The sequence below is a fragment of the Pinus tabuliformis genome, chromosome 2_1, assembly GCF_031772625.1.
Source record: "Pinus tabuliformis cultivar Carrire ecotype Pingquan chromosome 2_1, CPIR1, whole genome shotgun sequence".
Classification (NCBI taxonomy): Eukaryota; Viridiplantae; Streptophyta; class Pinopsida; order Pinales; family Pinaceae; genus Pinus; species Pinus tabuliformis.
In genome coordinates, this window is record NC_142299.1 from 836,310,387 (window position 1) to 836,313,233 (window position 2,847).

At 34.7% G+C, this 2,847-nt stretch overlaps 1 pseudogene; it reads left to right on the forward strand.

Annotated features, from left to right (window-relative positions):
• The first annotated feature begins 1,144 nt into the window (after positions 1-1,144).
• Positions 1,145-2,062, forward strand: LOC149203251 (stearoyl-[acyl-carrier-protein] 9-desaturase 5, chloroplastic-like; annotated as a pseudogene).
• Positions 2,063-2,847: the final 785 nt, after the last annotated feature.

Sequence of the window (2,847 nt, forward strand, 5' to 3'; positions counted from 1 at the left end):
TAACAGAAAGAAAATTCTTTTAACTTCAGAAAAATAAAAATTCAGCGAAAATTTCTTATCCATGTGGCACTCCAAGCTCCGCTCACTCTAACTCGATGGTGTAAGACTAAAGGGGATTGAGTTAGTGAGCTTGGAGACAGAAGTATTTATAGCCAAGCTTTCATCAAGCTTCTGTTGGCTATGTGTCAAGTGTTCCACAGATCATGGTAGAGAACTGTAGAGGGAGTAATGGACCACTCCAGAGCTCCCAACAAGAAATTAATTTAACTGTAGTTGATTTCTGTAATTTAAGGAAATAACCACAGTTGGTTTCCAGAAATTACTGCAGTTGGTTTATAGAAATTAGCGGCCGTTGGGAAAGGGAGCTTAATGAGATTAACAACACTTTAACCATTCAATTGATTATTTGTGAAAATGTTAAAATACTTCAGTTCGTACACATACTGCACCTAAATCAATTGAGTAAATATAAAAAATGGAGAAATATTTTGAAAAAAAGCTTTTCAAAGTGTAGAGTAAGGAACCATCTTATTCATTTCAAGAACATCAAAGCAGATTTCATGAATTTTCACCTCAAAATTTCTCAATACGTATCTTCCCTAACCCTTTTACCCTTTTGAATCTGCCAATGAATCAAATTGCAGATCCCCTATTAATAACATGTTTGGTCATGTAGCCACAAGTGGGTTTTTTCTCTCACTGATCAGTTTCCATGAATCAAAGTGCAGATCCCCTGTTAATAACATGTTTGGTAATGTACTCACAAGTGGATTTTGTCTCTCACTCATCCCTATTTAATTTTTAATAGTTCATTTCTTATTGTGAAAGCACCTGCATTTAGGATTATGCACTTGGTTCTCATGCATTTCTGATGTCATCGGTTTCATCTTTCAAGGAAGAAAAGATTAAAATCCATTTCCAACCACATGAAGGTCGTGAACAGGTGGCTCATTCCATGTCACCTGAGAAGGTTGAGATCTTTAAATCACTGGACGAGTGGGTAGAAAAAATTATATTTATTCATTTAAATATACAAGACCTTTTGCATAATCCTTCTTCTGAGGGCTTCATTAACCAAGTTATAGAATTGCGGTTGCTATCCCATGAATTGTTAGATGACTATTTATTTTGTCTAGTAGGAGACATGATTACAGAAGAAGCATTACCTACTTATCAGATTATGCTGAACAAATTTGATGGTGTAAGAGATGAGACTAGTGCCTATACCAATTCCTGGGAAACATGGACACGTATGTGGAGAATGGACATGGTGATCTTCTTCATAAATATACAGCTGAGGAGAATAGACATGGTCATCTTCTTCATAAATACCTTTACTTGTGTGGCCGAGTGGACATCAGATTGAAAAAACCATACAGTATCTTATTGGATTTGGAATGGTAAGTCAGGATACAATGTCTTAATGTTTCAAGGAGTTTGTCAAAGTATTTTATTATGTTTGCTATTGATAGCAACAAGATGTGGGATTCCACTCTAGATGGCTAGCATTGGAAGTTTTTTGTTTAGTATCCAGGCATAGAAAATAATCCCTAGGTTCTTGTACACTTCCTTCCAGGAAAGAGCAACATTCATATCACATGGAAACAAGGCTAGGTTTGCTAAAAGATATGGTGCCCTGAAATTGGCCTGAATATGAGAAGAGCCATGAGACTGCATACACAAATATTGTTGAAAAATTGTTTGAGATTGATCCTGACACCACAATGATAACTTTTGAAGAAATCATACAGAAAAAGGCTGTAATGCCTGCACATTTGATGTATGATGAGCAGGATGTAATCTGTTTGACTACTTTTCTTTTATTTCTCAGAGATTAGGTGTGTACACAGTACGAGACTACGCTGACATCTTGGAATTCTTGGTTAAGAGATGGAATGTGAAGGGAATAGGTGGTCTTTCTAGTAAGTGAAGGCAGGCTCAGGATTACGTATCCACGTTGGCACCTTGTCTCAGAAAGCTAGATGAACAAGCTCAACAAAGTGCAAAACAAGGAAGAAATTGTGCTTTTAGTTGGATATTCAACAAAGAAATCCTGTTGTAGAAACTTTCTTGTGCTTCAGCTTAGGAAAACTATATTAGTACATTGTTTAGGATAAAGTTCCGAGTGTCTATACAATTATAATAACTATCCAGGAAGTCAGGGAATGGATTTGTTGGATTACAAAATTTGATCTACAGGCTTTAGTGTGGGTAGTTGCAGAGAAAAGACCAGGAAATTTACGTTTTTCTCCATATATTTCAGTAATTATGCTAGGTGAAAATGTAAAATGCCTTATTTGTGGTTAAACTTAAATGCCAACTTCGTTTTTTTTAGGTTGTTTGAATGGTTGTTTTGTTCGGTATGATGAATATAACATTCTATTATTTGTATAATATTTGATGCATGGAGTAGTTGTTAGGGTTGTATAATAATCCTGGTGAAGGTCTATTCAATAAAAATGTATGACATACTTCTTACTTTTTGTATTTAACATTGAAATGATTAATAGTATGGTTCTTTTATACCAAGAATTTAAACAAGTCAATTGAAGCTTTTGAAATGTTTAATAGTATGATATTTTTATACCAAGAATTTAAACGAATCATAATATCAAGTGCACTCATAGGACTTTGATTGAGAATGGGTTTTGATTGAGAATGTGTTGTTGCAACTGCATGACCTCCAAAAAAAAATGGCATGATCATTTAGTCTGTAACATATTCCTTGCCTTGTTATTTCCATCATTGTACAGTTTTTCCTATGAGCCACTTTATTTTGCTAAGTGTACAAATGGTGTTGAGTTTTCTATTGATGTCATTCATATCACAAAATTTTTGAAAAGCTCT